The sequence below is a fragment of the Zingiber officinale genome, chromosome 11B, assembly GCF_018446385.1.
Source record: "Zingiber officinale cultivar Zhangliang chromosome 11B, Zo_v1.1, whole genome shotgun sequence".
In the NCBI taxonomy this organism is placed as follows: domain Eukaryota; kingdom Viridiplantae; phylum Streptophyta; class Magnoliopsida; order Zingiberales; family Zingiberaceae; genus Zingiber; species Zingiber officinale.
In genome coordinates this window covers 50,621,288-50,634,438 of record NC_056007.1, presented here as the reverse complement: position 1 = coordinate 50,634,438, position 13,151 = coordinate 50,621,288, and the positions used below count along the sequence as shown (strand labels likewise).

General features: G+C 41.0%; 1 long non-coding RNA gene across 1 annotated transcript; it reads left to right on the top strand.

Moving 5' to 3' along the window:
* The first annotated feature begins 824 nt into the window (after positions 1–824).
* LOC122034895 lies at positions 825–1,921 on the top strand. Its single transcript, XR_006126816.1, has 4 exons — positions 825–1,372; positions 1,445–1,520; positions 1,608–1,677; positions 1,897–1,921. It is a non-coding gene; the product is annotated as an uncharacterized LOC122034895 (long non-coding RNA).
* The last annotated feature ends 11,230 nt before the right edge of the window (positions 1,922–13,151 follow it).

Sequence of the window (13,151 nt, the reverse complement as noted above, 5' to 3'; positions counted from 1 at the left end):
AACGTGAGGCAAAGTGGTCCATACTATCGGACAGAAGATGTTAGAGGCATATGACTGCTAGAAGAGTTACGCTGACCGGAGTGGGAGACTCTTAGAGTTCTCCATTTGTGACCAGGTATTTTTGCGAGTTTCACCCAAGAAAGGGGTGAAGAGATTAACCTCAGAGGTAAGCTAGCTCTGTGATACATTGGACCTTTCTAGATCTTAGAAAGGATTGGGCAAGTAGCTCACTAGTTGGTAGTATCGCCGTCCTTGATTGGCGTGCACGATGTATTCCACGTATTCATGCTGATGAGATACGTGCCCGACCCGACGCATGTGCTGATAGATATTCCAGTTCCAGTTCAGCCTGACATTACTTATGAGGAGGTTCCGGTACGGATTCTCGACCGGAAAGAGCGTCAGTTGCGGAACAAGACTATCCGGCTGGTTAAAGTCGGATGGCAGCATCATTCGGATGAGGAAGCTACTTGGGAGCTCGAGGATACTATCCGAGCTCGATATCCCCATCTTTTCACTTGAGGTATGCGATTTAATTTACCGTTCAGCATTTATACTTTATATCTGTTGTTAGTACTTGCTGATGGTAGATAACGAAATTTGGGGACCAAATTTTTATTAGTGGGGGAGAATGTAAAATACCGAAAATAGGCGAATATTAATAAAGGAATTTTCCGGGATTTTTGGAAATTTTCCGGGAATTTTTCGGAGCTCGTATGGACAAGTTAACGGGGATAAAACGGGACCCGGGGAAAGCCTGTTTAGGCTACCCTATTTTAATGAGGAAAAGTTTTATTTCCTTTTCCTTTTCTACTTCTCTTATTCTTTCCCCGCGAGCCGTGCGTGCCCTATTTCCCCGACCCCGAGCGGTTTCCCTTTTCTTCCTCTCTTCTCACTCGGAGCCGATCCACTTTTCTTGCTCCTGTGCCCTAGCGCCGAGCCGCACTGCCGACGCTACTGCCGCCAGCGATGCCGAGCGCCGGCCACCAGGACCGGTACCAATCGTCAGTGCCCTAGCCTCAGCCCGCGACACCCATCTCCTCGGGTCGCCACCGCTGGCAGCGGCGTTGCCAGCCGAAGCCCTAGAGTCGATTCCTCTCTTCCTCGCTTCTCCTGAACGTCGGCAGATGACCTATTGCCTCTGCCCTAGCTTGGATCGCGAGCCCTCCTCTGCGCCCTAGCTCCCTGATTTGAGGAGTTTCCTCTTCTGCCATTGCTGAGAGCCGAGAGCCGCCGTCGCACGGAGAGTGCCGGCCACCCTTCCTCTGCCCTCGAGGCCGAGCCACATTGTCGAGTTCTCTTTTCCCTTCGTGCCGTCTGCTCTAGTCGCCTTGCACCGTCACCACAGCCGAACCACTTCACCGGCCACCAGGTTCTGCCGAGCCCTAGTCTTGATCTTCTTCTTGATTCCTTTGATTCCAGCACTGAGGGTTTGTTCTACCAGGATTTTGTGCTGTGGAGTGTCTGATTTCCAGGTGCTAATCCTCTCCGGCAGTAAATTGCCTTGGCTGTGATTGAAGGTGAGGTGCACAGATTGATATAGAATTATGTTATCATTAGTGTGATGATTTCTTAAGCTCTATTTTGATATAGACAGTGAATCGCAGGTTATTGCTTGGATTCCAGCAACTACCTCTGTTCCGACAGCAACGTTACCGGTTGAGGCTTCAGAATTAGGTAAGTGGAGGAGGTAATTTTGAATACGAACTAGATTTAATTCTAGCTATGAAAAGGATAGGGTTATTGGGGCGATAAGAAATGATTAGGGTTAAGGAAACTAACCCTAGTTGGTCGAGGTTTATGGATTAGGGTTTTGCCCTAATTTAGTGTAAGAGATTTTATTTAGTTATTTATATGATTGTAGCTAAATAAAATATATTTCTATTCGTGACTCAGGGTTTTGACACGAGACGAGCATCTCGACGTCCGAGTTGGACCGGACTGATCTTATTTTCCTATTGGAGGCGGGTACTTTGACTTATGTCTTTTGATATGCATGATAATATGTTTAACATATAACAGTAATTGTGTTACCTGTTTATTTCGGTTGGTCACTACATGATTAGTACATGTTGTTTGTTTATTTATTCTGCACTGCATATTATCTACCTGATCACATATGCCTTAGGTAGTGACCTAACCACATGCTCGGTTATATTCTGGATCTAGGGTTTATTTGATACCCTCTTCGATTAGTGTACCTTCTATTTGATACGTCTTCTTGTGGTACACACTTTGTATCTATTTATATGGATCATGCCATGTTATTCATGAGATTGCCATGTTTAGTATCATGCATCATGATTGCATGCTGTGCGATTTGTCGGCTCTACTTTGGTTGAGCTCATCGCCAGTTACATGTACTGCACACATCACCCATGGATTTGTATATCTGGCTGGTGTGTGGCGGTTCTGCTGTTTGGCTCCGTTGGTCGGTGACTCAGGTAGCCGGCCGTCAGTTCCGCTTTGTTTGGCTCCGTTGGCATTTAGGGTAGCAAGGGTAGCCGCAGATGGTGGACTCGCTGGCTCCGTTGGTCGAGACTCATGGTAGTGGCAGAGATATCCTCCCGTCATCGTGTCCGGAGATGAGAGCATTGAGCTCCCCATTTATGATTTGGGGTCACAGATGTGAGTACTCCGACAAGATCCGTTACTCGTCATTGCAGGAGCATTGATTTCGAGTATGGGGTTGACATATGCATTTATTGCATTTTTATTTGCTTGTGATTGTTGCACTTATATGCTGCATTTGTTTGGATGCATTGATTGACATGCATACTGGATTATGACACTCTCGGTCTGACGACTTGTTACCTTTATACTTTGATCCGGTCAGTACAGTTATCTTCTGATTTCATTTCAGTTGCATTTATCCTCCTCCTATTCAGGAGACTGTACGCATGATTAGTGTTGTCTGTTATTTGTTTTATTATGCATATCAGTTGTACCTGCTGAGTGTTGGACTCACCCCGCCTCCATTGTTGATATTTTCAGGTTGAGGCTGTCCGGAGCAGTTCCAGTCGCTGGCCCCCCATCTGCACGTAGAGCTAGTTCTCTACTAGGTTGTTATTTGCTTTATTTTGGTTTTTCATCCATCAGACTATGTGTTAGTTTTGTTTTGAATTTTATTTATGGATATTGTACGGATTGTTACCGTTTGATGGACTTTTGGATGGTTTGGTTTTTATTCTACTATATGCCTGCCTGGACGGCAGAAGAGGTGAGTTCGTTGGATTTGAGCTTTATGAGTGTAGTGGAGTAGGGTGGATTTCGAGTCAGAGTCCTACTATTATTGATTACTGTTATTAACTGCGTGGTTGTGACAGCCAGAGGCTGGATATCTTTATTAACTGCGTGGTGTTTGTCTTTATTTTTTTTTTGTTATCATTCCAGCCGCCTGTGGCTGATGTATATGTGATATGTAGAAAGTTTCATATTGTCCGCCGTACAGGGGAGATGCTGCCGAAATTTCTTCGGACAGAGACTCCTTTGGGGCGTGACAATCTTAAACACAAGGAGATTAATACACTCATAATAAGAAGGAGCCCATATTGTAACATGTTGATTAAATGAGTTACTAACAACTCACTTAATCAACGGACATACGATATCTTAAACACAGGGAGATTAACACACTCATAATAAGAAGGAGCCCATATTGTAATATGGGATTGGTGGGTGTTCGGGGCGAACATGGGAAACCCAAGCCCATCAGGAGGCCTAAACCAATTCATCCTCTAGGTCCTTATTATAGCCTCTATATATATAAAGCCTCACATCCACCCATCCATAACTGGGTTTGGTTTAACTTGGTTTGGTTTAACTTAACTTAGTTTGATTTAACGTAACTTGGTTTGGTTTAACTTAACTTGGTTTTGTTTAACTTAACTTGGTTTGGTTTAAATTAACTTGGTTTGGTCTAACTTAACTTGGTTTGGTTTAACTTAACTTGGTTTAGTTTAACTTAACTTGGTTTGGTTTAACATAGTTTGTTTAGATTTTTTCTAAACAAAATTTTATTAATTTTTCTTTCCTTGTAACTGATGGTAAGTTTATAAAAAGGAGTATGGTGTGACCCCTAAAACCTAACTTTCTAATTCTCCACAACTCCCTTCTTTCCTTGTGGTTGTCGCCCCCTCTTCCCTTGCTAGGGTTGGCGGCACAACCAATTCTCTTCTCCCCTTGTGGCCGGCGCCACCTTCTTCCCCACCTAGGGCCGGCACCAACCTCTCCCTTGCAAAGGGCCGGCGGTTTCCTCCTCCACCTTAGCTAGGGCTGGCGGTTCCCCTTCTCCCTTGGTGACCGGATCCTCTTCCCATCCATTGGTGGCCAGTGGCTTGAAGAAGAGGAGGAAGGGAAGAAGAAGAAGAAGAAGAAGAGAAGGAAGAAGATTAGAAGGTGCCCCATCCTAGAGACTCCTTTTGTGGCCGGCGGTTTGGAAGAGAAGAAAAGAAGGGTGGTGTTGTCTTGGTAGATCGTCGCCCACACAACGTCCAAGAAGAGGAGAGGAATATGGTAGAAGATCAAGAGGTCTTTAGCTACGAAGAAAGGTACAACTAGTTCTTTAATTCCATTGCGTAATTGGTTTTGTTTTCTTCATGTCGATTTTGGATATCGATTTTGAATACCAACACAAGAGGCCAGCAATCTTGTACTTCAATCAAGGTGTGCTTTGATCTTTCAAGAACTTGCTTGATTGATCAAATACATATTTGATCGAATGTGTGCGTTGCTAGGAATAGTTTTGTACTTGTATGATTTTTTTTTGTACGGGAAATTTAAACAGAACGGAATTCCAGCACCCTTCAAGTGGTATCAGAGCGAGTTTTTTGGTTCTGTGTGATTGATTTTCGGTTAAATTATGCACTGCTCATACATAAGTTTATACTGGATAATAGTAGGATGTGATAGATAGATTAACTTCGTGGTTGCAGGCATCCTAGATCCAACTATTATGGCCTATTGTGTTTGTATGTGATTTGAACCCTCGGGCATGTCGAGGGTATTTTTTGTGTGTTTGATTGTAATTATTAAATACAACCGAAGCTGTATTAGTTTATTTTATATTTTGTTCGATCTAGATTACATGTACATTCCTTTGTGGAATATAGGATCGATAAATGTAAAATTTTATTTTTGTTACGGCTTGTATTCTTACTATGCGTGGTGCTATTTTGAGGACCAGAGGCGCGACGGAGAAGGAAGCGAGATAGACACGACGGCTTGATCCATCGGCGGCACATTGGAGGACAGCGATACATTGGCGACATATTAGAGGATAGCATTGGATGAGTCCATAATAATTAGAAATTTTATTTTTCATGTTTATTACCTTATATGCTGTTTTTATGTGCTATGATGTGTGTGCTGTGATGTGTATGCATGATGTGCATGCATGATTAAAATTCCTCAATTTAAATAACTAAGTAGGAGAGAGATTATTTAAATAAATTCCACGGTCTCCATTATTGGTTTGTAAGTGATGCATCCAAACATGCGCGTTGGCTTTAAGTGTCTTCCTCCATATCGGATGAGTTTGCTTGAGGATCACTAGATCAAAATTCCTTTATGGATGATTATCAGAAATTATTTAGGTATGTGTGATATTCTCCATCTGAAGGGGCACAATCCAAATTAATGGACTAAGTATCAACTAATGGTATATACTTAGGGGCATTTAATTGTATCCTCCCCATCAGAGTCATTGCTATTATTTGTGTGACCAAAGATGAACCTGTTGGAATGTATACTAAAAGCCTATTTTGTATAAACATTTACTTAGAAATAAGAATCATATTGGTTAAATATCTACATTTATAAGCTAAGTGTAGTTGTTCAATTAATTTATATTGTAGATAACATAGTGTGTGGTGTCACACATATAAGATAATGTAATCAATTCCTTATAAATTATAAACAGTAGCTCACGACTGAGATGAAAAGGAATAAACCATTGGAATAGTCATAGTGTAATAAGCTATTAGTTTATCTTGACTGATTAATTATACTAGTACACTCTGAGTGTATTGAGCAGAACCATTTAAGGTAAGTTTTTTTTATACTGACTTAATAAAAGAACAAGACCTTAGTTATTATGGAAGTGTGTGCTCTTAATCCTAATATAATAACAAGCACATATATTTAGTATTTATTTCTTTGACTTATCAAAGGGTGAGATTTAGCTTGATAAATCAATAGGCCCGATAAGTTGGGAAATGATATTACTTATAGTGTGTGTTGTTGATTATAGAAGGAAGTTGTGTCCTAGTAATCTAGGTTGATAATGCCCCCAAGAGGGGCTCATAAGGATTGTCATGTTAAACCCTGCAGGTGGACTTAGTCCGACTCGACAATAAGGTTGAGTGGTACTATTCTTGGACTAAGATATTAATTAAAATGAGTTGTCAGTAACTCAATTAATTAGTGGACATCCGACATCTTAAACACAAAGATATTAACACACTCATGATAAGGAGGAGCCCAAAATATAATTTGGGATTGGTGCGGTAGTTCAATAATAATTTTTTAGTGGTATGAATTATTATTGATGAAATTAAGTTGGGTGTTCGGGGCGAACACGGGAAGCTTAATTTCATCGGGAGACTAAAACCAATTCCTCATCTCGGTCCCTATCGTAGCCTCTTGTATATAGAGAATTATATCCACTTCCTACCCACCCTTAGGTGGCCGGCCAAGCAAGCTTGGAGCCCAAGCTTGGGCCGACCAAAGCCAAGGGATTGAGCCAAGATTAGTGGCCGGCCCTAGCTTGGAGCCTAAGCTAGGTGTGGCCGGCCACATATAAAATAAAAGAGATTTTATTTAAAATCTTTCCTTATGTGAAAGCCATGGTTTTAAAAGAGAGTTTAAATTTAAATCTTTCCTTTTATAGCTTTCTAGAAAAGATTAAGAGAAAGGTTTGATATCTTTCCTTATTTGTAGTTAAAAGGAAAATTCTAATTTTTGATGAAACTTTCCTTTTATGAAACCATGCTCATAATTTAAAAGAGAGTTTTAAAATTAAATATTTCCTTTTATAAGTTTCTACAAAAGATTAAGAAAAGATTTGATATTCCTTATTTGTAGATTGAAAGGAAGATTTTAATTTTAGAGAAAACTTTCCTTTTTGGAAATCATCCACATGTTTTAATAGAGAGATTTTAATTTATAAAATTTCCTTTTATAACCAACTATGAAGGGAAAAATTATTAGAGAAATTTTTTATTTTAAAAATTTTCGGAAATAAATAAGGAAGTTTTAATATTGTGTTTAAAATTTGCCTTATTTGGAGCTTTTGAGTGGTACTATGCTTGTTTGTTGGATTTTTCGGGCCGCAAAAACCGATTTTTACGTTGCGAAAACCCCGAAATTCCCATGCCACGGATTCGCGCAAAGATTAAAATTTCGTAAAACTTTGAGTACGAGTTTTCTAACCTAGATCTACTTTAGATCTACAAGATAAAGAGGTTACCCTTGATGCGAAGCCCTTCGCGTAATCCCACTCGTCCAAGGTTCGCCGGATCTCGAGAGTATCAAAGTAGATACTCCTCTATGTGTATCCACACAAGCAAGAGATGGAGAAATCCACACAAAAGGTGTGCTTGCACCTTTGATGGATTCGGCCAAAGAGGAGGAGAGGGAGAGAAGAAAGAGCTTGAGGAAGAAGATGGAGGTTACTCACCAAATGAAAAACTCCCAATTGAGTTAAGTGGTCGGCCACATTGAAAAGAAGGCTTTTAAACCTCCATGGGATACCAAGAGTCACAACTCTTGGTCTCCCTCATGAGGTGGCACACACATGTGCTAGCCTTGATGATCTGGCACATCATTATTGTCCCACTTAATGCCAACTCACCAATGAGGTGGCAAATGGTCAAGTCAAACTTGACCCTTTATCTTCCTCTCAAGTCAAGTCAAACTTGACCACTTCTCTCCCTTGGTTGATCTAATCTAACCATTGGTTCAAGTCAATTTTAATTTAATGAATCTCTATTCATTGAATTAAATTAATTAAATGAGTCTAAGTCCAAATTAGACTCACTTAACACATGAACCAAATTGAGTTCAACTCAATTAGCTCAATTTGGATTACTCTTAATCCAATTTGGTTCATCACATGAACCTAATCCCTTAGGTTCATCAAATTGAACCTAATCTCTATCTAATTGCCCTTTGTGTGTGACCCTATAGGTTCTTATAACGTTGGCAATCCTCCTAAAGCCATTTTAAAGCATAAGTAATGAGCGGTATCTAGCAACACATCATTACTACCCAAGTTATAAGATTGTTGAGATCCAACATCACCTTGTGACTACTAATTGTGACTCCTCATAATATATGACAAGTGTCCTTCTATCCTTGACATCTAGATTGATCAATGTGAGGCATAGACCGTGTCATCCTCTAATCAATCTAAATTTTGAATCCCAAGTAGACTCACTCAATCAAATGAGCTCAACATCTCATATTGACTCATTTGGGCATGGCCATGCACTTAGTGGTCTCACTCTATCAAGAATATCGATGTCACTCCCATCATATAGGAGGGATAGATCCCATCTACATCACTCACATCCCTCCGCATAATTTGTTACATACCCAATAATCGCCTTTATAGTCCACCCAGTTACGGGTGGCGTTTGACGAAGCCAAAGTACGTAACTCCTTATGTAGGGAACCATGGTGACTTCAGGTCCAAGGACTAGTAGTCATACTAATAGCCACATGAGAAAGTATATGACACTCATATAATGATCCATGATACTTTTTCACGGTGGGTCATTCAGTATACATTCTCCAATGCATACCGATGTGTCAACTTGATATCTCCATATCCATGACTTGTGAGATCAAGTCATCGAGTTGACCTACATGCTAGTCTTGTCGCATTAACATTGTCCCTGAATGTTAATACTCGACTAGAAATGATTAAGAGTAGTGTTCCCTATATCATCTCACTATCGATTCAACCAATCGATTGATATAGGTAAGAACCTTCTACTCAAGGACGCTATTATACTTAGTTATTTGGTACCAATACAAGTAAGTATAATAACCAAAAACAAATGCCTTCATATATATAAGAATATGATACAACGAGTCCATACAACAATCATCAAATGATTGACTCTAGGGCTCTAACTAATAATCTCCCAATAGCACTAGTGCCAATCAGTATAGGCTCTAAGGCCCAATGACCTAGTGTGACCATCATGGTTTCTCTGTGCCAAAGCCTTGGTCAAGGGATCTGCGATGTTAGCCTCAGTGGGTACTCTGCAAATCTTCACATCTCCTCTATCGATGATCTCTCGAATGAGATGGAAGCACCGTAGTATGTGTTTGGTTCGCTGGTGTGAGCGAGGTTCCTTGGTTTGTGCTATTGCTCCATTGTTGTCACAATAGAGCTCTATGGGATCAGCTATGCTAGGAACCACCCCAAGCTTAGTAATGAACTTGCGTATCCAAACTGCCTCCTTTGCCTCTTCTGATGCAGCAATATACTCGGCCTCTGTTGTAGAATCAGCTACTGTGTCCTGCTTTGAACTCTTCCAGCTCACAGCACCACCATTTATGCAAAACATGAACCCTGACTGCGATCGATAATCATCCTGATCAGTTTGGAAGCTAGCATCACTTTAACCCTTTACAGCTAGCTCGTCATCGCCTCCATATATCAAGAAATATTCTTTAGACCTTCTCAAGTACTTAAGAATATTCTTGATCGCTATCTAGTGATTTTCACCTGGATCTGACTGGTATCTGCTCGTCATGCTCAAAGCATACGAGACATCAGGATGAGTACATAGCATGATGTACATGATAGATCCTATGGCTGAAGCATAAGGGATCTGATCCATGCGGTCTCTCTCCTCTCTAGAAGAGGGACTTTGAGTCTTCGAAAGACTCATACCATGTGACATCGGCAGAAATCTCTTCTTGGAGTTCTACATGGCAAACCGAAGTAATACCTTGTCAATGTATGTACTCTGACTTAGGCCAAGCAATCTCATAGATCTATCTCTATAGATTTATATGCCTAGAATGCGGGATGCTTCACCTAAGTCCTTTATTGAGAAACAAGTCCCTAGCCAAGTCTTGATAGACTGTAGTAAAGGGATGTCTTTCTCAATGAGTAGTATGTTATCCACATACAATATAAGGAAGATAACTGTGTTCCCTATAACCTTCTTGTAGACACAAGGTTCATCTTCATTCTTGATGAAACCAAACTGTTTGATTGCATCATCGAATCGAAGATTCCAACTCCGAGAAGCTTGCTTTAGTCCATAAATGGACCTATGCAGCTTGCATACTCTGCTAGTATGTTGTGGATCTACAAAACCCTCAGGTTGTGTCATGTACACATCCTCGAGCAGGTTTCCATTCAGAGACGCGGTTTTGACATCCATCTGCCAGATCTCATAATCGTGGTACGCTGCAATAGCAAGCATGATCCGAATGGATTTAAACATCGCTACTGGATAAAAGGTTTCATCATAGTCAATACCATGAATCTGCTTAAAACCTTTAGCTACCAAGCGACCCTTATAAATAAGTCCATCCATGTCAGTCTTTCTCTTAAAGACCCACTTACACCCAATGGGTTTGACCCCTTCAGGTGGATCAACCAAAGTCCATACTTGGTTAGTGTACATGGATTCCATCTCGGATCTCATGGCCTCTAGCCATTTCTCGGAATCTGTCTCATCACAGCTTCTTGATAGGAGGTAGGCTTATCCTCAATGAGCACAATGTCATCATGGTCAGACAAGAGAAATGAGTATCTCTCAGGCTGATGACATACCCTATCAGATCTGCGAAGAGGTAGGTCTACTTGAACTGGTTGTGGTTCCTCAACTCCTTGTCGAACAACATCATCCACAACACTTTGTGGTTCCAATTCAACTTCCATCGAGGCTTCTGTGCTATGGTCCATATCTTGAACTTCTTCAAGATCGAACGTACTCCCACTAGTCTTTCTAGAAACAAAATCCCTTTCTAGAAATACCCCAGTCTTAGCCACAACTATCTTGTGTTGACTAGGAATGTAGAAGTAATATCCCTTCGTTTCCTTGGGATATCTAATAAAATAGCACTTATCGGATTTGGGTCCCAGTTTGTCCGAGACTTGACGTTGAACGTAAGCCTCACAACCCCACATCCTCATAAAAGACACCTGGGCATCTCTCCCAGTCCATATCCTATATGGTGTCTTTATTTCAGCCTTAGATGGAACTCGGTTGAGAATGAAGGCTGCTGTGTCTAGAGCATAGCCCCAAAGATACATAGGAAGATCTGTGTGACTCATCATAGATCGTACCATATCTAATAAGGTGGGATTCCTCCTTTAGGATACATCATTCCACTGTGGTGTTCCAGGAGGAGTGAGTTGAGATAGAATCCCACACTCAGCTAGATAGTCACGAAACTCATGGCTAAGGTATTCACCACCTCGATCTGATCGAAGTATCTTAATGCTTTTGCCAAGCTGGTTTTGTACTTCATTCTTGAATTCTTTCAACTTTTCAAAGGATTTTGACTTATGTGTCATCAAGTACACATAACAATATCTACTGAAGTCATCAGTAAATGTAATGAAGTACCTATAACCACCTCTAGCAGTGACATTGAAAAGGGCCACATACATCACTATGTATAAGACCTAACAAGTCAGTCGCTCTCTCACTGTATCCACTAAAGGGAGTCTTGGTCATCTTGCCTAGAAGGCATGACTCACATGTCTCATATGATTCAAAATCAAATGAGTCCAACAAGACATCTTTATGGAGCTAGGATAAACGTTTGTCATTTATATGACCTAAGCGACAGTGCCAGAGATAGGTTTGGTTCATGTCATTTGACTTGAAACTCTTGGTACTTATGTTATAGATAGGGTTTTCAAGGTCTAGAATGTAGAGTCCGTTCATCAGAGGTGCACTACAATAGAACATATCATTTAAATAAACTGAACAACATTTGTTCTTTATTATAAATGAAAAACCTTTCTTGTCCAAACAAGAAACTGAAATTATATTCTTAGTTAAAGAAGGCACATAACAACATTCATCTAATTCTAATACAAGCCCAGAAGGTAGAGATAGATGATAAGTTCTTACAGCAACAGCAGCAACCCGTGCTCCATTGCCTACGCGTAGGTCCACCTCGCCCTTCGTCAATGCCCTGCTATTTCTCAGTGCCTGCACATTAGTACAAATGTGAGAAGCACATCCGGTATCTAATACCCATGATGAAGAAATAGATAATTGACTTCTATAACATAGATACCTGAAGTGGAAGTCTCACTTCTCTTCTTCTTAAGATCTTCCAGGTACACTTTGTAGTTCCTCTTCCAGTGCCCGGTCTGACCGCAGTGGAAGCAGGTAGCATCCTTGGCGACCCCTCCTTTGGGTTTCAGTGCCTTGCCTTTGCCCTTGGCTTGAGACTTTCCCTTACCTTTAGGCTTGCCCTTGCCTTTTCCCTTTTGCACCATCAAAATGGAGTTGGGCTTAACCTTCTTAAGGTTGAGCTCAGTAGTTCTTAACATGCTAAGCAGCTCAGGCAGTGGCTTGTCAATTTCGTTCATGTTATAATTTAGAACGAATTGACTATAGCTATCTGGCAAGGATTGCAAGATCAGATCAGTGGCCAGCTCTTGGCCAAGTGAGAATCCCAACCTCTATAGGTTTTCTATGTACCCAATCATTTTGAGTACATATGTACCTATGAGAGTCCTATCTTGCATCTTGCACTGAAACAATGCCTTAGAGATCTCAAATCTCTCATGCCTCGCTTGTCCTTGATATAGTTGACGAAGATGTTCAACCATATCATAAGCGTCCATCAACTCGTGTTGCTTCTGAAGCTCAGAGTTCATGATCGCGAGCATAAGACATGACAACTCTAATGCGTCATCTTGATGCTTCTTGTAAGCATCACGGTCATCTCGCGTGGCAGTGGCAGGAGGTGCCTCCGGAATGGGCTGCTCCAGAACGTACAGTTTACGTTCTTGTGTGAGAACGATTCTCAGGTTCCTGTACCAGTCCAGGAAATTTGCTCCGTTGAGCTTGTCCTTCTCAAGGACGGAACGCAGAGAGAAAGAATTTGTATTTGACGTCATGGTTATCTACAACAGAAAAATACAGAAAAATAAATAA